A 25,436-nucleotide genomic window follows, 5' to 3' on the forward strand; every position below is an offset into this window, starting at 1 on the left:
TGTGTATTTCATAAATTTTAGGCACCATGACTTGTGCTAGGAAATTTACAAAGAGCAGTATTTGACCACAGCCAGTATCTAGAATTGTAGAATGTAGCAGAGCTGGAAGGAACTTGAAGATATTCTCACCCAAATCCTTCATTCTATAGATGATGGAATTGAGGCCCACAGAGAGAGACTGACTTGCTCAAGGTTACATCATAGTGAACGACGTTTCCATTCTGAATTCAGCCAATCACAGATATACATGAAATCTACACAAAATAAAATAGAAAATATGGTAAAATGTACTCATGAATCCATAGAACAACCAGTATTTGTTGGGAATTCAATTATTCCTTAGGCACTGAGTTCAGGACTAAGTGTCTATCACACTTCTTTAGGTTCTGACTAATTTTTCAGTGCTTATTTTTATAGTAGTCTATATACAAAATCTGCATAAAATATTGTAGCTACTCTTTTTCATGACTGTTCTTTTACTTTTTCTTTTCCATTACTGATTGCAATATCAGTCAAGTAGCCTCTCCCTATAAAGTAACCTTCTTAATCAAGAGATAAACTTATCTAAAAAGGATCTGCTAATGATTAGAAAAATTTGAAGTTGTACCATAAGATTTTCATGAAACTTTCCATCAGTTCCTAAAGTAAAGAGATCTACAAAAAATTGAATAAAAAATTTAAATTTTTCCATATGGAACCAGAAAAATAATTCCATATTCAGCATATTCTGGCTGGGCGTGGTGGCTCACGCCTGTAATCCCAGCACTTTGGGAGGCTGAGGCAGGTGGATCACGAGGTCAGGAGTTCAAGACCATCCTGGCCAACATGGTGAAACCCTGTCTCTACTAAAAATACAAAAATTAGCTGGGCATGGTGGCACGCACCTGTAATCCCAGCTACTCAGGAGGCCGAGGCAGGAGAATCACTTGAACCAGGGAGATGGAGGTTGCAGTGAGCCGAGATTGCACCACTGCACTCCAGCCTGGGAGACAAATCAAGACTCCACCTCAAAAAAAAAAAAAAGAGATATATATATATATATATATATATATATATAATAGCACATTCTGAATAGAAGCTGGTTACTTTGGAAAGTTGTAGGAAACCCAGAATTGTTTGAATTGTGAAAAGTCAGATATTGTAAATAGTTAAGCCCATTGAAGTGACTGTGTTTCCTGTTTGATTTCGCTTCACTTTTCACACTCTCCTGTCACTGAGGTACAGACTTCACAATTGGACAGAAGCTATTGAATGGGGTGGGTGAAGATCAAATGTTCTTATAAAATTCTTTTATTTATTTATCTATATTTAAACATACTTGTTGCTTATCTAACCTATCACTTTATAATACTTTTTTAATATTTAGTAGAGGGTTTTGCTAGAGAGTGCTGCTTAATATTCCTCGTCAGTTTTAGTGGAACAGAGTGCCAATATTTCAGCCTTTCTGAAAGGGCTTAAAGTGTATTTATGCTGGAATACTCTTATTTTTACCCAGTGTGTATCATTTTTATAATGAAATGGACTATTGAAAGGCTTTTAAAATGTAATATAAATTTATGTTTTGGGCTAGGCGCGGTGACTCACGCCTGTAATCTCAGCATTTTGGGAGGCCAAGCCAGGCAGATTACGAGGTCAGAAGTTCGAGACCAGCATGGCTAACCTGGCAAAACCCTGTCTTTACTAAAAATACAAAAAATTAGCCAGGTGTGGTTGTGCACGCCTCACAAGCACCCAGCTACTTGTGAGGCTGAAGCAGGAGAATCACTTGAACCCCAGAGGCAGAGGTTGCAGTAAGCTGAGATGGTGCCACTGCATTTCAGCCTAGACAACAGAGCAAACCCCTGTCTAAAAAAGTAAATAAATAAATTAATTAATTAAATAAATTTATGTTTTCTTGCAAGGCATTCTAGATAGCGCACAAACTATCTAGTCTTCAGGAAAAAGGAAGGATCTGAACTAAAACCTTCTTCTGTTTTTTTTTTTTTTTTTTTCTTTTTTTTTCTTTTATTATTATTATTATTATTATTATTATTATACTTTAGGTTTTATGGTACATGTGCGCAATGTGCAGGTAAGTTACATATGTATACATGTGCCATGCTGGTGTGCTGCACCCACCAACTCGTCATCTAGCATTAGGTATATCTCCCAATGCTATCCCTCCCCCCTCTGCCCACCCCACAACAGTCCCCAGAGTGTGATGTTCCCCTTCCTGTGTCCATGTGTTCTCATTGTTCAATTTCCACCTATGAGTGAGAATATGCGGTGTTTGGTTTTTTGTTCTTGCGATAGTTTACTGAGAATGATGATTTCCAATTTCATCCATGTCCCTACAAAGGACGTGAACTCATCATTTTTTATGGCTGCATAGTATTCCATGGTGTATATGTGCCACATTTTCTTAATCCAGTCTATCATTGTTGGACATTTGGGTTGGTTCCAAGTCTTTGCTATTGTGAATAATGCCGCAATAAACATACGTGTGCATGTGTCTTTATAGCAGCATGATTTATAGTCCTTTGGGTATATACCCAGTAATGGGATGGCTGGGTCGAATGGAATTTCTAGTTCTAGATCCCTGAGGAATCGCCACACTGACTTCCACAAGGGTTGAACTAGTTTACAGTCCCACCAACAGTGTAAAAGTGTTCCTATTTCTCCACATCCTCTCCAGCACCTGTTGTTTCCTGACTTTTTAATGATTGCCATTCTAACTGGTGTGAGATGGTATCTCATTGTGGTTTTGATTTGCATTTCTCTGATAGCCAGTGATGGTGAGCATTTTTTCATGTGTTTTTTGGCTGCATAAATGTCTTCTTTTGAGAAGTGTCTGTTCATGTCCTTCGCCCACTTTTTGATGGGGTTGTTTGTTTTTTTCTTGTAAATTTGTTGGAGTTCATTGTAGATTCTGGATATTAGCCCTTTGTCAGATGAGTAGGTTGCGAAAATTTTCTCCCATTATGTAGGTTGCCTGTTCACTCTGATGGTAGTTTCTTTCGCTGTGCAGAAGCTCTTGAGTTTAATTAGATCCCATTTGTCAATTTTGGCTTTTGTTGCCATTGCTTTTGGTGTTTTAGACATGAAGTCCTTGCCCATGCCTATGTCCTGAATGGTAATGCCTAGGTTTTCTTCTAGGGTTTTTATGGTTTTAGGTCTAACATTTAAGTCTTTAATCCATCTTGAATTGATTTTTGTATAAGGTGTAAGGAAGGGATCCAGTTTCAGCTTTCTACATACGGCTAGCCAGTTTTCCCAGCACCATTTATTAAATAAGGAATCCTTTCCCCATTTCTTGTTTTTCTCAGGTTTGTCAAAGATCAGATACTTGCAGATATGTGGCATTATTTCTGACGGCTCTGTTCTGTTCCATTGATCTATATCTCTGTTTTGGTACCAGTACCATGCTGTTTTGGTTACTGTAGCCTTGTAGTATAGTTTGAAGTCAGGTAGTGTGATGCCTCCAGCTTTGTTCTTTTGGCTTAGGATTGACTTGGCGATGCGGGCTCTTTTTTGGTTCCATATGAACTTTAAAGTAGTTTTTTCCAATTCTGTGAAGAAAGTCATTGGTAGCTTGATGGGGATGGCATTGAATCTGTAGATTACCTTGGGAAGGATGGCCATTTTCATGATATTGATTCTTCCTACCCATGAGCATGGAATGTTCTTCCATTGGTTTGTATCCTCTTTTATTTCCTTGAGCAGTGGTTTGTAGTTCTCCTTGAAGAGGTCTTTCACATCCCTTGTAAGTTGGATTCCTAGGTATTTTATTCTCTTTGAAGCAATTGTGAATGGGAGTTCACTCATGATTTGGCTCTCTGTTTGTCTGTTATTGATGTATAAGAATGCTTGTGATTTTTGCACATCGATTTTGTATCCTGAGACTTTGCCGAAGTTGCTTATCAGATTAAGGAGATTTTGGGCTGAGACAATGGGGTTTTCTAGATATACTATCATGTCATCTGCAAACAGGGACAATTTGACTTCCTCTTTTCCTAATTGAATACCCTTGATTTCCTTCTCCTGCCTAATTGCCCTGGCCAGAACTTCCAACACTATGTTGAATAGAAGTGGTGAGAGAGGGCATCCCTGTCTTGTGCCAGTTTTCAAAGGGAATGCTTCCAGTTTTTGCCCATTCAGTATGATATTGGCTGTGGGTTTGTCATAAATAGCTCTTATTATTTTGAGATACGTCCCATCAATTCCTAATTTATTGAGAGTTTTTAGCATGAAGGGTTGTTGTTGAATTTTGTCAAAGGCCTTTTCTGCATCTATTGAGATAATCATGTGGTTTTTGTCTTTCGTTCTGTTTATATGCTGGATTACATTTATTGATTTGCGTATATTGAACCAGCCTTGCATCCCAGGGATGAAGCCCACTTGATCATGGTGGATAAGCTTTTTGATGTGCTGCTGGATTCTGTTTGCCAGTATTTTATTGAGGATTTTTACATCAATGTTCATCAAGGATATTGGTCTAAAATTCTCTTTTTTTGTTGTGTCTCTGCCAGGCTTTGGTATCAGGATGATGCTGGCCTCATAAAATGAGTTAGGGAGGATTCCCTCTTTTTCTATTGATTGGAATAGTTTCAGAAGGAATGGTACCAGCTCCTCCTTGTACCTCTGGTAGAATTCGGCTGTGAATCCATCTGGACCTGGACTTTTTTTGGTTGGTAAGCTATTGATTATTGCCACAATTTCAGCTCCTGTTATTGGTCTATTCAGAGATTCAACTTCTTCCTGGTTTAGTCTTGGGAGGGTGTATGTGTTGAGGAATTTATCCATTTCTTCTAGATTTTCTAGTTTATTTGCACAGAGGTGTTTGTAATATTCTCTGATGGTAGTTTGTATTTCTGTGGGATCGGTGGTGATATCCCCTTTATCATTTTTTATTGCATCTATTTGATTCTTCTCTCTTTTTTTCTTTATTAATCTTGCTAGTGGTCTATCAATTTTGTTGATCCTTTCAAAAAACCAGCTCCTGGATTCATTTATTTTTTGAAGGGTTTTTTGTGTCTCTATTTCCTTCAGTTCTGCTCTGATTTTAGTTATTTCTTGCCTTCTGCTAGCTTTTGAATGTGTTTGCTCTTGCTTTTCTAGTTCTTTTAATTGTGATGTTAGGGTGTCAATTTTGGATCTTTCCTGCTTTCTCTTGTGGGCATTTAGTGCTATAAATTTCCCTCTACACACTGCTTTGAATGCATCCCAGAGATTCTGGTATGTTGTGTCTTGGTTCTTGTTGGTTTCAAAGAACATCTTTATTTCTGCCTTCATTTCGTTATGTACCCAGTAGTCATTCAGGAGCAGGTTGTTCAGTTTCCACGTAGTTGAGCGGTTTTGAGTGAGATTCTTAATCCTGAGTTCTAGCTTGATTGCACTGTGATCTGAGAGACAGTTTGTTACAATTTCTGTTCTTTTACATTTATTGAGTAGAGCTTTACTTCCAAGTATATGGTCAATTTTGGAATAGGTGTGGTGTGGTGCTGAAAAAAATGTATATTCTGTTGATTTGGGGTGGAGAGTTCTGTAGATGTCTATTAGGTCCGCTTGGTGCAGAGCTGAGTTCAATTCCTGGGTATCCTTGTTGACTTTCTGTCTCGTTGATCTGTCTAATGTTGATAGTGGGGTGTTAAAGTCTCCCATTATTAATGTGTGGGAGTCTAAGTCTCTTTGTAGGTCACTCAGGACTTGCTTTATGAATCTGGGTGCTCCTGTATTGGGTGCATATATATTTAGGATAGTTAGCTCTTCTTGTTGAATTAATCCCTTTACCATTATGTAATGGCCTTCTTTGTCTCTTTTGATCTTTGTTGGTTTAAAGTCTGTTTTATCAGAGACTAGGATTGCAACCCCTGCCTTTTTTTGTTTTCCATTTGCTTGGTAGATCTTCCTCCATCCTTTTATTTTGAGCCTATGTGTGTCTCTGCACGTGAGATGGGTTTCCTGAATACAGCACACTGATGGGTCTTGAGTCTTTATCCAGTTTGCCAGTCTGTGTCTTTTAATTGGAGCATTTAGTCCATTTACATTTAAAGTTAATATTGTTATGTGTGAATTTGATCCTGTCATTATGATGTTAGCTGGATATTTTGCTCGTTAGTTGATGCAGTCTCTTCCTAGTCTCGATGTTCTTTACATTTCGGTATGATTTTGCAGTGGCTGGTACCGGTTGTGCCTTTCCATGTTTAGCGCTTCCTTCAGGAGCTCTTTTAGGGCAGGTCTGGTGGTGACAAAATCTGTCAGCATTTGCTTGTCTGTAAAGTATTTTATTTCTCCTTCAGTTATGAAGCTTAGTTTGGCAAGATATGAAATTCTGGGTTGAAAATTCTTTTCTTTAAGAATGTTGAATATTGGCCCCCACTCTCTTCTGGCTTGTAGGGTTTCTGCTGAGAGATCCGCTGTTAGTCTGATGGGCTTCCCTTTGATGGTAACCCGACCTTTCTCTCTGGCTGCCCTTAACATTTTTTCCTTCATTTCAACTTTGGTGAATCTGACAATTATGTGTCTTGGAGTTGCTCTTCTCGCGGAGTATCTTTGTGGCGTTCTCTGTATTTCCTGAATCTGAATGTTGGCCTGCCTTGCTAGATTGGGGAAGTTCTCCTGGATAATATCCTGCAGAGTGTTTTCCAACTTGTTTCCATTCTCCCCGTCACTTTCAGGTACACCAATCAGACGTAGATTTGGTCATTTCACATAGTCCCACATTTCTTGGAGGCTTTGCTCGTTTCTTTTTATTCTTTTTTCTCTAAACTTCCCTTCTCGCTTCATTTCATTCATTTCATCTTCCAGGGCTGATACCCTTTCTTCCATTTGATCGCATCGGCTCCTGAGGCTTCTGCATTCTTCACGTAGTTCTCGAGCCTTGGTTTTCAGCTCCATCAGCTCCTTTAAGTACTTCTCTGTATTGGTTATTCTAGTTATACATTCTTCTAAATTTTTTTCAAAGTTTTCAACTTCTTTGCCTTTGGTTTGAATATCCTCCCGTAGCTCGGAGTAATTTGATCGTCTGAAGCCTTCTTCTCTCAGCTCGTCAAAGTCATTCTCCGTCCAGCTTTGTTCCGTTGCTGGTGAGGAACTGCGTTCCTTTGGAGGAGGAGAGGTACTCTGCTTTTTAGAGTTTCCAGTTTTTCTGCTCTGTTTTTTCCCCATCTTTGTGGTTTTATCTACTTTTGGTCTTTGATGATGGTGATGTACAGATGGGTTTTTGGTGTGGATGTCCTTTCTGTTAGTTTTCCTTCTAACAGACAGAACCCTCAGCTGCAGGTCTGTTGGAGTACCTGGCCGGCCGTGTGAGGTGTCAGTCTGCCCCTGCTGGGGGGTGCCTCCCAGTTAGGCTGCTCGGGGGTCAGGGGTCAGGGACCCACTTGAGGAGGCAGTCAGCCCGTTCTCAGATCTCCAGCTGCGTGCTGGGAGAACCACTGCTCTCCTCACAGCTGTCAGACAGGGACATTTAAGTCTGCAGAGGTTACTGCTGTCTTTTTGTTTGTCTGTGTCCTGCCCCCAGAGGTGGAGCCTACAGAGGCAGGCAGGCCTCCTTGAGCTGTGGTGGGCTCCACCCAGTTCAAGCTTCCAGGCTGCTTTGTTTACCTAAGCGAGCCTGGGCAATGGTGGGCGCCCCTCCCCCAGCCTCGCTGCCGACTTGCTGTTTGATCTCAGACTGCTGTGCTAGCAATCAGCGAGACTCCGTGGGCGTAGGACCCTCTGAGCCAGGTGCGGGCTATACTCTTCTGGGGCACCATTTCCTAAGCCCGTCGGAAAAGCACAGTATTCGGGTGGTAGTGGCCCGATTTTCCAGGTGCCGTCTGTCACCCCTGGAAGGGGAACTCCCTGACCCCTTGCGCTTCCCGAGTGAGGCAATGCCTCGCCCCTGCTTCGGCTGGCGCACGGTGCGCTCACCCACTGACCTGTGCCCAGTGTCTGGCACTCCCTAGTGAGATGAACACGGTACCTCAGATGGAAATGCAGAAATCACCCGTCTTCTGCGTCGCTCGCGCTGGGAGCTGTAGACCGGAGCTGTTCCTATTCGGACATCTTGGCTCCTCCCCCCCTTCTTCTGTTTTTAATGGTATATATGCTAAGCCGTATTTACTTAGTCTACTAGATGTATACCATCAATGTGTGGGTGAGGAAGGAGAAATAGTCTAAATTAAGGACATGACGGTTTCACTTCTTTATCTCAAGGATTCAATATGTATATTTAAATAAACAGGAAAATAATAGTGAAATATCCTTTCCTCATGGCAGAGACAAAATTTTTTTTAATAAAAAGAATAATAATGAAACAGTGGGTTATAGGACTAGAGGCAATGTGGCCTAATGGCAAAAAGTGATGATGTCTGGGGTCTGAATCTCTCTTCACCAGAAGACAGCTACACTATGTGAATTGGGATGTAATTTGAGCCTTCTAAGCCTGTTTTCCATCTATAAAGAGGAGATAATAGTTGTACCTATGTCTCTGAGTTGTTAGAAAATTAAGACATAACATATATAAAAGTTGCCTAGCAGGGAGCATGGTACACTGGAGAAGATCAGTAAGGGTTGGCTATTGCTATTATTATTGTTCTTATTCTTACTTGAAAACATGCGTAGAGGAAGTTCTCATTGAAACCAGTGACACAGAGCTTGGCAGGCAGTAAGGGTTTTGAGCATCTGTTGGGTGCCAGACAGTACTTTCATAGGGCAGTTGACCTAGTTTCCAGAGGAGTCTGAGGGTATTAACCTGGAGCAGTCATCCGCAAGTAAGAATGCTTTAAGTCTTATGTTTTATCTTTTGAAAAATTCTTGGAAATTTTGCAGTAGACTCCATGATGTATGCTCATAAGCATTAACGTAGAATAATGTTCCCCCTTCACAGTGCATCCCAAGTCCTTAAGTATAACTTCTCCTCCTGGGGAGCCAAAACCTACTTATTCTGTGGCTTTTGGCACTGTCTCATTTATGCCAGATGGAGGAACACAGGTTGAAGATGAGAAAGGAGTCACATGTACAGGGCTGCAGGCAGGAGTTTAAGTTGGGTCTGGGGGTGACTCCATAAAAAAGATATTGAATGAAATATTCCAGTATTACCTACAAGAGTAAGCACTATATTGCTAATTACTTTTAAGTGCCAGGCACTCACCTGGGTTAGGCACTCTATAAGCATTTTTTCATTACATTTTTACAACATCTCTGAGAACAAGCTATTATTATCTGCATTTGTGGAGAATTTGCTTTGGAAAGATGGAAGTCCAGAGGCAATGAGACCATTCAATATCCTGTTAATTGGTCCAATTTTGACATGATGACCATTTGGTCCAAGAGGGTAGCAATGCAAAAGCGAAATAGCACACACTTTACTTCGTCATTCAGTAAACACTGGATGTGTGCTACATACCACATGCTGGTGAATAAGATATTCTCCTTGCTTAAGAGTTAGACGGCAAGTCTGGCTGGCAATTTCAGGGCTATGTGATGAGTGTTGTGGTGGCAGTAAGCACAGAGTGTCTAGGAGCCCTGAGGAGGAAAAACCAGTTCGGCTTTGGGTATCCAGAGTACTTTTCATAGACATGGAGAGATATTTTGAAGAATTAAATTAATTTTTTTTTTTTTTTTGTAGAGCCAGGGTCTCACTATGTTGCCCAGACTGGTTTCAAACTCCAGGGTTCAAGTGATCCTCCCACTTCGGCCTCCGAAAGTACTGGGATTACAGGCATGGGTTACCATGCCTGGCCAATAATTGAATTTTTAACCTTGAATGCATATGTAACACGGAAGCATACTGTTGTGGCTAAAAGCCAAGACTCTAGAGTCAGACTACACAGAATCAATTCCTGGCCCTGCTACTTACTAGCAATGTGATCTTGGTCAAGTTACTTAACTTTTGACCCTGAGTTTCCTCATCTGAAAATGGAGATTTTAAAAGTACCTACTTTATAGGGTTGTTCTGGAGACTGAAATGAGTTAATATATGAATTTTGAAACAATGCCAAGCCCATAATAAATTATATGCAATTATTTGCTTCTTGCTATGGGAAATTGAAAGAGAGGGCAGTTGTGAGTGCAAATATACTAGACATTGTAGGAACGGATGCTACAATCACACTGATAAATTAATTGACACTTTTGAGGTTTTTCTCACTGTTATGGAACTCCCATTCTCACTGCTAATGTCTAGGCTGGGTCAGCAATTTAAAACTTGTCCAGGCTGACCAGCATGGTAAAACCCCATCTCTACTAAAAATACAAAAATTAGCCGGGTGTGGTGTCAGGTGCCTGTAATCCCAGCTACTCAGGAGGCCGAGGCAGTGGAATCACTTGAACCTGGGAGGCGGAGGTTGCAGTGAGCCGAGATCACGCAACTGGACTCCAGCCTGGGAGACAGAGTGAGACTCCATTTCAAAAACAAAACAAAACAAAACAAAACAAACAAAACAAAACGCTTGTTAAGGGCCGGATGAGTAAAGGAAACGAATGAGACAGTTAGGCGCTGTAAGAAACCGAGGTAAATAGGGACCTTTGAAAAGGGTGGCTGCAAAACAGCTCCAACCAAGTATTGCCTAATGGAATATTGGTCCAGGGATGCCAGATTCTCTGACGTTTCAAGAGAAGTTGCAAAACCATATATTTGCGTAAAATGTCCCAATTTTTAAAACTTTAAAAGCTATAAAAAAGCCATCTGTGGGCTAGATGGAGCCTTTTGAGTCCTCTTCTAGGCTCTCCATTGCCTCCAGGGATATCTAACAGCTTTTTCTTTAAGTTCCCCACCAAAAAGACAGCAGAAAGAAAGAAATTGTTAGGCTCTTGGGAGCCAATTTCAAACAGGCTGTGGTTTTCTCAAGTCTAGGTCCCAGGTGGTGCAAAATGGGCAGCTCTGCTATGTAGTGAAGCCTGGATGTGGGTTCCCTCTAGGCCTGGAAGCCTGTGTGTGTGTGTGTGTGTGTGTGTGTGTGTGTGTGTGTGTCTGGTAATTGAACAGCATTTATCACACTTCAAGTGCCATGGAACCATTCAGATCAGTTACACATGTTAAATAACTATTTTTAGTTTCATTCAGATTCCTATTGTTTTATACTCAGATATATTCCATAACGTAAAAGAACCAAATTTAGCTAAAAAGCAATGACGGTTATCACTAACTACTGCCAAATGTAATGTTAAATTTTTTTTTTTTTTGAGACAGGGTCTTGCTCTGTTGCCTAGGCTGGAGCACAGTGGCATGATTTCAGCTCAATGCAACCTCCGCTTCCTGAGTTCAAGTGATTCTCCTGCCTCGGCCTCCCGAGGAGCTGGGACTAAGGGTGTGTGCCACCACACCCAACTAAAAATGTGACATTTGAGATTGTAATTTTAACCAACATTCATGGATGTGGTGGTTTACCCCTGTAATTCCAGCACTCTGGGAGGCCAAGGCAGGGCCATTACTTAAGGCTAGGAGTTGGAGACCAGCCTGGGCAACATGACAACATCCTGTCTCTACAAAACAAAGAAACAAAATTAGTCGGGTAGTGTGTGCCTATAGTCCTAGCTACTTGGAAGGCTGAGGAAGCAGGATTGCTTGAGTCCAGGAGATCAAGGCTGCAGTAAGCTATGATCACGCCACTGCACTCAGCCTGGGCAACAAAGTGAGAGCCTGTCTCAAAAAATAAAATGAACAAAGTTCATTCAACAACTGTTTTATGAGCATCAACCACACGCCGCTCTGTTTATGCTCTTTTATCAGCCCACCTTGTGACGATCAGTGTGAGTATGTTGGGGTACATACTCAGTGAAGGCAAGGGGGCTCAGATGGGTTTTGGAGGCACACTCATCCTAATGAACTCCATGGCTTTATCAAATGATCTAATCACCAAAGCCTCACTTGGAAAATGAAACACCATAATTCACCATAATGCTATTACTATAAGACAGGGTAGGCCAGGCATGGTGGCTCACGCCTGTAATCTCAACACTTCGGGAGGCCGAGGTGGGTGGATCACCTGAGGTCAGGAGTTCGAGACCAGCCTGGACAATGTGGTGAAACCCCGTCTGTACTAAAAATACAAAAAATTAGCCGGGTGTGGTGGCACAAGCCTGTAGTCCTAGTTACTCGGGAGGCTGAGGCACGAGAATCGCTTAAGCCCCAGAGGCAGAGGTTGCAGTGAGCCAAGATCACACCATTGCACTCCAGCCCAGGCTAAAAGAGCGAAACTCCATCTCAAAAAAAAAAGAGTCTCGTTCTATTGCCCAGGCTGACGGGCAGTGGCACGATCCTAGCTCACTGCAGCCTCAAACTCCTGGGTTCCTGCTTCCCTCTCTCCTCAGCCTCTGGAGTAGCTGGGACCATAAATGTGTGCCACCACACAAAGCTAATTTTTTTGTTTCTTTTATTTTTAACTTTTTAAAAATGCTTGAATTGTTAGAGAATTTTGTTTTTTAATTTTTAATAGAGATGAGATCTTGCTATGTTGTTGCCCAGGCTGGTCTTGAATTGCTGGCTTCAAGTGATCCTCCTGCTTCAGCCTCTCAAAGTGTTGGGATTATAGGCATAAGCCACCATGCAGGGCCTCTATTTTTCAAATATAGAATAAAATGAACCACCTAGAGGTTATTATATTTTCCCTGAGCTAAAAGGAAATTAACAACCAAAGCATGCTGAGAATTTAATACTACTTCATTCAATTTCTTTTTATTCCATTGAGCCCTTAAACTTCATCAACTGAAATTTACTGAAAAAAATCAGATTAAATAACAACATTTACTAATCAATACACTAGGCTTTATTCTACCCAAATTTACATCTTAATAACTTTTTTGAAGATACACCATGTTTTACTTTTTTCAACCGTAACAAATTTAGCCTGCTGTCTATACACTGGCTTGTGTACCAGCTCAGGAATTTAATTTATATTCTAAGTAAACAAAGTGTAACAGCAGATGTTAGACTGTGTGCTACTCAGGGACCAAAACCCTCTACACCCAGTTAGCCACATCCAATTTGAGGATGCATGATTTATTTGTATTGAAAATAAGTTGTACCATTCAGGGCAAACACACAAAGGAACAAAGGAGCAAAGGAAAAGAAATAACCTGACTGCCACTGTATCAACGTATATTATAGCACAGGCCTTCTTATTTTTCAATTAGTTCTTACCTATATGCAGTCTCTTCAAACCTTTTACATTTGAGACTCAAACTGCATAATCTTCTGCTTCATGATTTAATTGAGTGGAAATCCTTTTCTTCAGTAATGGAGAGCTTTAGAGCACTACAACAAAATGCAAAAGCCTTTAAAATCATGCAATATGCTGTTTCCCCCAGGTGAGTATTAAGGCCTTTAATAGGAAAATTACACTCGAAAAGTTTATCTTTCAATTTTTATTTTGCTCAACATTATTCATAGTAAGTACATTCAGTTATGCTAGACATGAACGTTCTCAACATGAATGCAGATCATATAGACTATTTATTGTATGGATTAAATGAGCTCAAACATGTAAAGGATTTAGAACAATATCTGGAACATAGTGAATTGTCAAATCTTTATTATCATCATCATCAGGCTTGACACGGTGGCTCACACCTCTAATCCCAGCACTTTGGGAGGCCGAGGTGGGAGTCCAAGAGTTGGAGACCAGCCTGGCTACTATAGTGAAACCCCATCTCTACCAAGAATACAAAAATTAGCTGAGTGTGGTGGTGCATGCCTGCAATTGCAGCTACTCAGGAGGCTGAGGACGGAGAATCACTTGAACCCAGGAGGCGGAGGTTGCAATGAGCCGAGATCATGCCACTGCACTTCAGCCTGGGTGACAGGAATGAAACCCCGTCAAAAAAACAAAATCATCATCAACGTCAGCTTTCTTCTCGAACTTTGCCTCTTTGTTTCTTTAGGTTGTGTAATTCCTACCTTACATTTTGTATCTGGTCCTCCAAAGATAATTCTCAGGTTTACTTCACATTGCATGCCTGTATCAAAACATCTAATGTACCCCAGAAATATATACACCTATTATGTACCCAGAAAAAATTTAAAAAATGATAAAAAGATTACAAAATAAAACCAAATAATATCAAGGTGTGCTCGAAAGAAAAAAAAGAGAATAATATATAAATGTTAAAAAAAAAAAAAGCAACAAAGATAATACTCAGGATAGGAAGGTTCTTCTAAATATAAACTTTTGTGTAAGTCAGGGTTCCCCAGAGAAGAGAACTAATAGGAGAAAAATGTAGATACAGATATGGACATAGACATAGATATAGATTTATTATACGGAATTGGCTCACCCAATTATGGAGGCTGACAAGACTCTAGATATACAGTTGGCAAACTGCAGACCTAGGAGAGCTAATGGTGGAGTTCCAGTCTGAATGCCGGCAGGCTCAAGACTCAGGAAAAGATTGTTCCAGTTCAGTTCTTTTTAAAATTTTCTTTTTATATAGAGATAGGGTTTCACCATGTTGGTCAGGCTGGTCTTGAACTCCTGGGCTCAAGTGATACACCTGCCTAGGCCTCCCAAATTGCTGGGATTATGGGTGTGAGCCACTGCACCCGGCCCCAGTTCAGTTCTGAAAACAGGCAGGCAGGAGGAAATTCCCTCTTACTTGCAAGCGCTTCAGCCTTTTTTGTACTTTTCAGGCTTTCAGCTGGTTGGATGATGCCCACCCATGCTGGAGAGGGTAATATACCTTATTCAATCAGAGACACCTTCATGTACACACTTAGAGTAATATTCGATCAAATATCTGGCACCCTGTGGCCCAGTCGTGTGACACATAAAATTAACCACCATGTATTCCATTTTGATTAGTTTTTCTCATCCCTTAGTCAGGTGTACCTCACAGATTCTTCCAGAATGGGACTCTGTCAATCAGCATATTTTTACTGTGTATAAGGCACAGTAGCTTCTAAAGTATTTTTAGAGATGTTCTTTGTTCTGAAGGAGCTGATAACATAGTTAGAAACACTAAACAAAACCTTAATTAAAAATATATTAAAAAGGAATAAACAAAAACTATAGCAAGGCCAGGGGTGATCAAGTACATGGAGACAAATGAATGTTGTAGACAAAGTGATTCTGTGGAGGAAATGACCAGCATGTATTGGAGCAGAGTGAGCAGAACTCAAGGAAGAAATGGGTCTCAGAGTAAAGGATGTGGATGATTTTATTAAGCATGGGGAAGAACTGTATTTTGAAATATTAATTTGTGCATTTTCTAGGTGTGCCATTTCCTCTTCCTGCAGCTACAGTGAAGCAGAAACAAAGGCTCATAGAAAACACTGTCCTATCAGCTAATTGGGTTGCTCCTTAATAAAATAATTTAAAAAAAAGAAGAAGAAAACACCATCCTAAGAGGGAACATTTAGGGTTCATGGAGCAGAATTTACCTCGTAGTTTAAATAAATTTGGGCCTGGCCAGGCACGGTGGCTCATGCTTATAATCCTAGCACTTTGGGAGGCCGAGGCAGGCAGATCACCTGAGGTCAGGAATTCAAGACCAGCCTGCCCAACACGGAGAAACCCCATCTCTAACAAAAATACAAAAATTAGCCAGGTGTGGTGGCACATGCCTCTAATCCCAGCTACTTTGGGAGGCTGAGGCAGGAGAATCGCTTGAACCCAGGAGGCAGAAGTTGCGGTGAGCCGAGATCACACCATTGCACTCTAGCTTGGGCAACAAGAGTGAAACTCCTTCTCAAAAGAGAAAAAAAAAAACAAAAACAAACAAACAAAATAACTGGGTCTGGAGAAGGGAGAGGAGAGGGCTGGTGGGTCACTGGGGCTGTAGAGGGCAGAGCCGGAGAGGGATGGGGAGCAAAAGAGGGATGCTCCACCTCCAGAGCCAGGGAGCTGAGCAGAAGCAGATTCGGCAAAGGTTTTTGTCTAATAAGGGCCTACAGGAGCCACTGTCTGACAACCTTTGAATAATGGCTCATTCTTTCCCCACCTACTCATTGCCTGTGATTGCTCACCATGTTTGGGTGCTAAACTCCTGCAAGTTCATAGTCTACCTCACCTCCAATAGAGTGAGGGGGTCATGAACATCTTATGAGGACGAGTGGTGTCCTGCAGGAACCTCTGTTCAAAGTAAGACCCAATACAACCAACTGGGAATTCCCCTTTGAGTGAGGGCATTGGTGGCCACACTGTCCCTAGGTACGTACATACAGAAAGAACTAGTATCAAATATATTTAGAATGGGCCTTTTTTTTTTTTTTGACAAAGTCTTGCTCTGTAGCCCAGGCTGGAGTGTGGTGGTGCAATTTTGGCTCACTGCAACCTCTTCCTTCCAGGTTCAAGTGATTCTCATGCCTCAGCCTCCTGAGTAGCTGGGACTATAGGCACGCACCAGCACACCCAGCTAATTTTTGTATTTTTAGTAGAGATGGGGTTTTGCCATGTTAGCCAGGCTGGTCTCGAACTCCTGACCTCAAGTGATCCACCCACCTCAGCCTCCCAAAATGCTGGGATTACAGGCATGAGTCACCACAGCTGGCCAGAATGTCCCAATTTGAATAGTTCTTAAGTACATAAAAAGTGCCACTGATAATTGAACTGTTAGCCCATCTGCAGAGTTTGGCCCAGCAGGGCAGATACTATGTTCAACCACATGTAAAGGCTTAAGATTGCATGTAGACACATCTTTGGTCACCACTTTAATCTCTTTTACCAAATCAGATAATGCTATTCTTTAAGGATTTCCCCAAAGGATCATCACCATATGGCTGTCCTAGATAAGTGAAGAAATTACCATGTAGTGATATGACCAACACAGGGATTTAGGATTGAAATGGTAGGACTGGCTTGTGCAGAGGATGGTTTAATAGCTGCCAACAAGCAGAGAAAGAGGAATTGAGAAATATGCTTGTCCTTTATTTGCTGCTGGATCTGTAGTGTTGGATTCCTGCCAATTGAGAGTGTTCCTGGCTTCAGTGATCATCCATCCATCCATCCATCCATCCTTCCATTTGTCCAACACATACTTACTGAATGACTACTATGTATTAGGAATTCATCTATGAGCAGAAATTTAGTAGTGGGGAGCAAAGATAAAAATCCCTGCTCTCATGGGGCTTATGGTTTAGTGAGGAGAGCAAGATAAGAAACAAAATAAGCAGAGTAGGTTAGGGAGAAAAGAAAATGAGAAAGCAGCATGGGTAGTGCTAGAGTTGGTGGAGAGAAGGCTCCTCTGGAAAAGCGACTTTGAGTGAAGGCCTGGAGGACCATGGCATGAGCCATGTGGATAACCGGGGAAAAGCTCCCACAGGGTGATGGCAGGGACAAAGACCCTGAGCTACTTTATGGCACATAAAGGCTGATCGATTTGTAACAGCAAATGACGCATGATGAGCCTTTGGTTAAGGTAAATATACATCCCCTCTATGTTTAAGATTATTTTCTGCCAGAAGATGCTTAAGCTAAATATTGGCCTAATTTTTTTCTATGTATTATGTTCTTCTTTGAAAATAGAGTACCACGTTATTCCAGCCTGATTGGCAGTTTCTCTAATACTGAAAAGGGATGTGCCAACTGGCACCTGGGAAGTTGGTGGTGAAGCAGTCAGTGACTACAATTTGTGATTGCGTATTGACAAATTAAGACTGAAATTGTCATGAACTGACCTCCTGCTGATGTAAATCCTTAATTACCAAGAGTGTCAAGAAAACTCTTTTCAGTGTCCTGCACCCTTTCTAATGCCCCTTATTAAATATACATAGCTTTGCAATCTTCCATGGGGTCAACACTCAGCATGCCTTGACTTTTAACTGGCACCATTAATCAATGTGATGTTAATCCAGGACAAACAGCTATCACATTAGGGTGAGTGATAGGAACCAACCATGTTGTTTCATGGATGAAGGTGACATTTTCTATGCAGGGTTTAGTCATTCCTTATGCACTTCACTTCCTGCAAAGGTCTCATGAGACCAGTAGCTCATTTCGCAAGAGCTATCTTCAAACTCTTTCCTCAGCCTCACTCTTATTACTACAGTACAATAACGGTTGGGCCTTCAACTAAGTGGACATTTGAGATCTTCATATATCTAAGACATTATATCATACTTCACAGCAAGAGACAGTAAGTCTTCATTTAAGGCCAAATTTCTGATGGTAGTGGAGAATTCGGTTTGAATGCTTTTATTCATGGAGCTAAAATTGCAAACATATTTTATTTTATTTTATTTATTAAGAGACAGGGTCTTGCTCTGTCACCCAGGCTGGAGTGCAGTGTCAGGATCATAGCTCACATAGCCTGGAACTCCTGGACCCCCACATAGCTGGGATTATAGGTGCAAACCATTGTGCCTGGCTTAAAATTGCAAACACATTTGTCTTATATTTGTAGTCTGTACTTTAGAGCAAACTAGGACAGAAACGAAGGCAAAACTCAGCCATCTTTACGGTGAGCCAATTTAGGGGCTTATCAGACTCTTCAGTTGGTAGTGCAAATATCAATGAGTGATTTTATAATTTCTTTCTTTTCTTTTCTGAGAGAGTCTCACTCTGTCCCACAGGCTGGAGTGCAGTGGCACCATTTCAGCTCACTGCAAACTCTGCCTCCCAGGTTCAAGCAATTCTACCTCAGCCTGCTGAGTAGCTGGGATTACAGGCATGAGCCACCAAGCCCGGCCTGATTTTTGTATTTTTAGCAGAGACAGGGTTTCACCATGTTGGCCAGGCTGGTCTCAAACTCCTGGCCTCAATTGATCTGCACACCTTGGCCTCTCAAAGTGCTGGGATTACAGGCATGAGCTGCTGCATCCGGCCTGATTTTATAATTTATTTCTTATGGTGCCTGGCATATTTATGAAAAACTTGTCTTATGTAAATCACACTTCTGGTTCTTCACAGATTCTCTTCCTACCTGTCCCTTCCCTTTTTCCCCAGGAGCGAAGCATTTCTATGTGTGTGTCTGCACAAGTGCGTGAGAGAGCGAGAGAGAGTGAGAGAGAGAGAGAGAGGGTGTGTGTGTGTGTGTGTGTGTGTGTGTGTGTGTGAGAGAGAGAGAGAAGGGGTAGACAGAGTTCTGAATCAAGACAAGACATGGGTTTCTGTCCCCACCCCACTACATGGTTACTGGCCATGCCCCTCTCCAGCCTTCACTTTGTCTCTCTGTCTCAATTTGCTCATCAGTAAGAGGAGGACGCCTTTTTCTTAATAGGGGTTTGGTGGGGACAAAACGAGGTGATATATGTGAAAAACTTAAAAGCTATAATGATTAGCACAGCTTTAATACATCGCTCATCACCTGTGCAGGTCTGGAATCAGCTCCTCCAGGTGTTACCCCAGGATGGCTATGCACCACCTTTGGGGAAATCATTTCAAAAATTGTTTCAGTTACTCCACCTGTGCAAGGAGGGTAGGTATTATGCAGATGTGCAGCAATTGTCGGATCACAGCTCACTAAATAGTAGTATTACGGTTTACAGGGGATGTGGAGAGTGTGCCAGGTTTGAAAACGTCAGAGATCCAGAAACCCAACCTCAAGCTGTGCAGAGAGCCTGGGACTAGCCCAATGGTGTCGTAGCCTCCTGTCCCCAGGGGCTGCAGCTGAACCTTGAAGGGGACCCAACCCTTTCCTGGCCGGGGTGTGGACACATTGGCCTTGGGCAGGCGCTCTTAGGGCAGGCGCCAGGGTGGAGCTGGAGCAAGCCTTCTTGGAGAACCCCTCCCTTGGAAATGAATTCCAGTGCCTAACTGCAGATTTCATTCATTTTAACAAAGGACTACTCCTATTCAGTTTGATTAAAATAGAATACAGACTTCTTAGGAATTATCCACATACATACTTGCCACACATTCGCATACGTGAGAAAGAAGTTAGGATTTGTAGTGCAATGCCTGGAAAGCGTGCCCTTTGCCCAGTTGTTCCATATCAGGCTTGCTGTCTGCGAAAACGGCATTCAAAATGAAAGACCAGTGCACATCATAGAGAAAATTTTTTAAGGCAAGACATTTCCTTTTTCCAATCTGTGCAAATTTATTGAACGCACTTAAAGAGCATTCGGCAAAAACTTTTTTATTATTATCTCTTAGTAAATTAATCATCAGTTACTTATTGAAAGTGTGTCTGCTGGTAGTCAAGCAAGGGCTAGATTACACCAAAATAAGTATATTTGAGCAAACATTTATTGAATAGTAACAGGCACTGTGCTTGGCATTAGTGAGACGAAGACATGGATCCTGTCCTCTAAAAGCTTAGAGAGTGGTTCAGGATGGAGTAGGTGAGTCATAGCAAATGAATGTTTTCAACACTTGAATGTTGTGCTGATGAAAAAGCAGAGGCAGTGGGAACCAGAGAGGAGCTTCCAAATCTGGAAGTTCAGAGAAGCCTGCCCTGGGGCTTGGGTTGAGTCTCAGAGGATGAATGGGAGTTGGCAAGCAAAATTGACGGAAGGGTGGGGAAGAGTTCTGTGGTTGGGTGAATAGGAAGGACAACGTCACAGAGACGTGAAATGACATTATGCCTGCAAATAAATACACAAGGAAAGTCTGAGGCGGACTATGGAGGAAGGCAAGCTGGGAGAAAAAGGTAGGCAAAATTAGGCCCCAGAAGGCATCCATGCCATGCTAAGAAATGTGGACTTTGGGTCTATTGGTGGTTGGAAAAGACTGAGAGAGTGACCTTGAATATAGCCTCATCTATTGGCTGGGCATGGTGGCTCACGCCTGTAATCCCAGAACTTTAGCAGGCCAAGGAGGACAGATCACTTCAGGCCAGGAGTTCGAGACCAGCCTGAGCAATGTAGCAAGATTCCCATCTCAAAATTTAAAAAATTATAAAAATAAACATAAAAAAATTTAAAAATGAACATAGCCCTATCCCCAGAGGATCTAGGGATTATTGAGATAAAGCCCATTCGGCCCTTAAGTGTAAAGGAGGGAATGTCAGAAAGGCCAACACCTAGGAAGGTTGCATTGACCTTAACAGCTGACAAATGGTAGCTTATGCTTGCAAACATTGCTTACATACAATGTGTGCTAGTAACTGTTCATTAAAAAGTTTAAAAACATATTTTTTCCCTTTTAAGAATGTTTATTTATTTATTTTGAGACAGGGTCTCACTCTGTTATGCAGGCTGGAGTGCAGTGGTGCGATCTCTGCTCACTGCAACCTCCACCTTCTGGGTTCAAGCGATTCTCCTGCCTCAGCCTCCCAAGTAGCTGGGATTACAGGCACATGCCACCATGCCTGGCTCATTTTTTTGTGTTTTTAGTAGAGACAGGGTTTCACCATGTTGGCTAGGCTGGTCTTGAACTCCTGACCTTAAATGATCCACCCACCTCGGCCTCCCAAAGTGCTGGGATTATAGACGTGAGCCACAGCACCCAGCCTTTACATTTAATTTTAATTTTAAATTTTTATTTCTTTTCTGAGGGATGGGGTCTTGGGCACTGTCACTCAGGCTGGAGTGCCGTGGTGAAATTATGGCCCACTGCAGTCTTGACCTGCTGGGCTCCTGAGCAGCTAGGACTGCAGGTGCACACCACCACACCTGGCTAATTTTTAAAATTTTTTGTAGAGATAGGGTCTCGCTATGTTGCCCAGGCTTGTCTCAAACTCTTGGCCTCAGGTGATCCTCCTGCCTCAGCTTCCTAAAGTGCTGGGATTACAGGCATTAGCCACTGTGCTTGGCCAACTACTAACCTTTCTTCTCCAAATTCCAACTCCACTTTTTTTGTTTCTTTTTCAATTTTTGAGACAAGTTCTCATTCTGTCACCCAGGCTGGAGTGCAGTGGTGCAATCTGGCTCACTACAGCCTCTGTCTCCAGTGCTCAAGTGATACTCCCACTTTGGCCTCTGGAGTAGTTAGGACCACAGGTGTGCATCACCACACCCGGCTAATTTTTGTATTTTTTTTTTGGTAGAGACAGGGTTTTGCCATGTTGCTCAGGCTGGTCTTGAACTGCCAGGCTCAAGCTATCTGTTCGCCTCAGCCTTCCAAAGTGCTGGGATTGCAGGCATAAGCCACTGTGCCCAGCCCAACTTCACATTTTTGTGTTACTGGGTTAGATTACTTTAATGCAGTGCTGTCTAACTTTTAAATTTTCATGTTAGAAATGATAAGCTGGGTGTGGTGGCACATCCCTGTAGTCCCAGCTACTCAGGAGGCTGAGGCAGGAGGATTACTTGAGCCAGGGGTTCGAGGCCAACCTGGACAACATTAACGTAGTGAAACTCCATCTCTAATATAATAAAAATAAAAATAAAAATAAGAATAAAAATGATAGCCCAGACTAGGATAAAAAGATAAAGCTGCTCTCAGCCACAGGGAAGCATATCTTTTACATACACTCTTTTCCCTGGGCTTCAAGCAGAAGAACTGATAGAAGACAACTCCGTATTTTGCCACATGTACAAGCTACATAAGGCGGAGCCTATGATGGGAAGCTTTGTTTTAATTTTTATTCCAAAATCCTCTTATTCTCCAACTCAAATTTTCAATAGGCTGGGCGAGGTGGCTCACGCCTGTAATCTCAGCACTTTGGGAGGCCAAGGCAGGAGGATCACCTGAGGTTGGGAGTTCAAGACCAGCCTGACCAACATGGTGAAATCCCGTCTCTACTAAAAATACAAAATTAGCTGGGCGTGGTGGCACATGCCTGTAATCCCAGCTACTCAGGAGGCTGAGGCAGGAGAATCCCTTGAACCTGGGAAGTGAAGGTTGTGGTGAACCGAGATGGCACCATTGCACTCCAGCCTGGGCAACAAGAGCGAAACTCCATCTCAGAAAAAAAATTTTTTTTTCAATAGATAAGCATGCATTTTGTTTCAACAATTATGGCAAGGCATTGGGCTGGGTATCAGAGATGCAGCAGAGAGCAAGACAGTAAATTGGGTTCATGCCTTCCAGGAATATAAAGACCAGTGGTGACAATTCTTGGGGAATCAGGTGGACTCAGGAAAGTAAACGGGAATTGCACTAGGCATACCAAGCACCATGAGGGGAGCACTATATTTGGGAGCATATAATAAGTGCAATCCTAGACTGGGTGTCAGAAAAGGCTTCCCTACAGGAACTGATATTTAAGCTGAGAGCTGGAGGATATGTAAGACTGAGCCAAGCAAGCAGAAGGAGGAAGCGTGTTCCAGGCAGACGGACAGCGTGAGTGAGTCCTAAAGGCAAGTGGGAATGGGGCATGTTCCAAGAATTCAAAGGAACTCCTGTGGCTGGAGAGGAGGGTAGGGGAGAGGCACACTTGGAGGCGAGGCCAGGGAGAAAGGCAAGTCAGTGAGGGAGGGCATTGGCAGCCACGTGATGCAGCCCTTTGCGTGCTGTTATGACGACGTGGGACTTCAAAATTCTTTCCTTATTTTATACTCTAGGACAGCCACTGTCAGAGAGGTTAACCGGCTTTTCTAAAATCAACTATTAGGCTGGGCATTGTGGTTCATCTCTGTAATGTCTGTAATCCCAACACTTTGGGAGGCTGAGGCAGGAGGATGGCTTGAGGCCAGGAGTTTGAGAACAGCTCTTGCAACCTAGGGTGGTCCTGTGTCTACAAAAAATAAAAAAATTAGCCGGGTGTAGTGGCACACAGGTGTAGTGCCAGCTGCTCAGGAGGCTGAGGTGGGAGGATCACCTGAGGCTGGGAGGTTAAGGCTGCAGTGAGCTGTAATTGCACCACTGCATTCCAGCTTGGGGCAACAGAGTGAGACTCTGTCTCAAAAATAAACAAAATATCAAAAATCAAATGTCTATATATTGACGGGCCACTGTGTCTTCCTTGGGTTTCCCCAGAGCAGATCATTACACAAGGATTCAATTATTTGGGGAATTAGCTTAACGAAATGCCAGCAAGTAAAGGGCACAGGAGACCCAGTTCCTGTTTAGTTCTGGGTTGAAGGCCATGGTAGGGGTCGGGTGGGGATATTCATTCTCTGGCACTTCCAGTCTGCTGCCTGGGTGGGCACACTGGGTCCAGAGACAGCTCTCAGGTGAAGGAATGCAGATGTGGAGCTGGGCATTTGGAATGGTGGTCCGCATGCACTGAGCGGCCAGGGCGAGGGGACATGGGCCGGGCACTGAGTTATCTGCTGCACACAGTTCTATGGCCCTGATTCTGATCCCCTATACCACCCAACATTGGCTGGATTTGACTTGAATTCCATCTGACTAGCAGGTGAAAGATGCTTACTTGGTGGTGGATAGAACCAGAAAAGTCACATAACATTCTAGAACTCTGTGCTGAGGCCCCGGCAATACCTCAGGTTCTAGGCCTATGTCTCCTTAGTCACAGCATGCACTTCCCATAATTCTTTCCTTCACTCCAGAGTCTTGATACCGAAGGAAGACATGCCATTTTGAGCAGCCTATTAATTTGAAAGTGTCAAGTTTAACTAGGGAAATAAATGAGACTCCTCAAAATGAGAGCTTAGTGAGGCATGAGGTAGTGAACAAGGTCAAGCGCTTAGCTTAAAACAGCTGGATTAATTAGGGTAAAGTCTTTGGGCCTGGGATTTGGGGGGCTTTCTGACTCATGCACTTTTTCCAGAAATGAATGGGTCATATGTTTTGGGAATCTGATATTTAATGACTAGTTTTGGGGTTAAAAAGTTCACAGTAAGTTTATGTTAGCAATAATTGTCCTCGGGGAGATTTTATGGAGCAAGAGAAAAAGAGATGTTGGTTCTCCTTTCCTTCCTAGCTTTTTGCCCTCAGCAAACATTTATAGCTGGAGGCACTGTGAATTTAAATATCAACATCATGGTTCAGGTGCTCAAGGATTTCATAGTCTGTGAGAAGACAGACACACAGATAAACGCACACTAGCTAACAAGCCATGGGGCCCTGGGGCAATTTGTCAGCCTCTCCGGGCTCTGTTTCATCTGGAAGGATCTTGATGGACAAGTTCAGTGCTTCTCAACCTTGGCTGTTCATTGAAAGTACTTAGGGAACTTAGAAAGAACACCAGTGCCCCAGCTGGCCTCATGGCTTGGAGTAAGGCCCAGGGGTTGGTATTTTTTTTTAAGGTTTTGCTAACTCTAAAAGTCCTTCCCCCGTCTCCCCCAACCCACCCAGAGAGCTTGTGCTCTGTTTAACTCAACAGAAGACAGGAGGTGGGAGGTGAAAATCACATTCCCTCCTCTTGGTCTGGTGAACACGTAGTGTGAGCGCAGTGGAGCTCTGCGTTAGGTGACCATATGCCAGCCGCCTCTTGGACTCTGAGTGAATAGCTCACCTCCATAGAACGCATAGAACACTCATTCCAGAAATAACAGGTGCCCAATTTTTCTTCCTCGGGAGACACATTCATGGAGCCAACAACTAATTATCATACCAAGAAAACAAAAACCGTGAGGGAGAGCAGAGGCGGGCTGGCAGCACCCTTGAGTTGTACAAACCGTGACTCACTGGTGTTCAAGGCTGAAGCATCTCCGTAGCATCTCTCTGAGAAGTATCCGGTGGTTATTTTGCAAAAGAAAGAAGGCAACGTGCTTTGCCGTGAGCCTGAATGGAAGGAGAGCTCTTCTCCAA

The 25,436-nt window shown here is 42.6% G+C and overlaps 1 long non-coding RNA gene across 1 annotated transcript; it reads right to left on the minus strand.

The window, feature by feature from the left end:
- Positions 1 to 77: 77 nt before the first annotated feature.
- LOC129037981 (uncharacterized) lies at positions 78 to 25,436 on the minus strand. Its single transcript, XR_008503033.2, has 3 exons — positions 25,314 to 25,436; positions 13,106 to 13,219; positions 78 to 254 (listed from the first exon to the last, which is right to left on the minus strand). It is a non-coding gene; the product is annotated as an uncharacterized LOC129037981 (long non-coding RNA).

Source organism: Pongo pygmaeus, chromosome 5 (genome assembly GCF_028885625.2).
Source record: "Pongo pygmaeus isolate AG05252 chromosome 5, NHGRI_mPonPyg2-v2.0_pri, whole genome shotgun sequence".
Lineage (NCBI taxonomy): Eukaryota > Metazoa > Chordata > Mammalia > Primates > Hominidae > Pongo > Pongo pygmaeus.